The following is a 495-nucleotide window of genomic DNA, read 5'->3' as shown; positions in this document are numbered from 1 at the left end:
GTGTTGTCTGTTTTCCTTTTATTTCTGCCATTCAATTTGGCAGAAATAAGATGCAGATTAATCAGTGGCGTGGTGTCACTCTTATAGAAAGGTGAGACTCTTTAACAAGACGAACTGGACCAGATTAAAACAGTGTGCTCACAGCCTCTTGCTGGACTCTTCCTGGCTGAAAAATTGTAAAATGTTATTCTTTTTATAGTTGTCATTTAAATACACTGCTAAAAAAAATGTGCTTGGCCTCTGATATTTTTCCCTCCTTATCTTTTCTGGCTGGGTTTTTTTTCGTCAGTTTTGCATGTGACTAGACTCAGTGTCATTGCTGGTAGCATGCAACAATACCTGGACCCTACAGAGGTTGCACGGGTAGTCCTCCAGGATGCCAGAAGGTTTGCCGTGTCTTCCAGCACAAACTCAAGAGCATGGAGTAGATTCTAGGAGACAGACAGTTACATTAGAAGAGCTGGAAAGTGTTTTAAAAAGTATTTAACCCATCAG

Source organism: Neolamprologus multifasciatus, chromosome 11 (genome assembly GCF_963576455.1).
Source record: "Neolamprologus multifasciatus chromosome 11, fNeoMul1.2, whole genome shotgun sequence".
NCBI lineage: Eukaryota > Metazoa > Chordata > Actinopteri > Cichliformes > Cichlidae > Neolamprologus > Neolamprologus multifasciatus.
Note: the sequence above shows the minus strand (reverse complement) of the source record.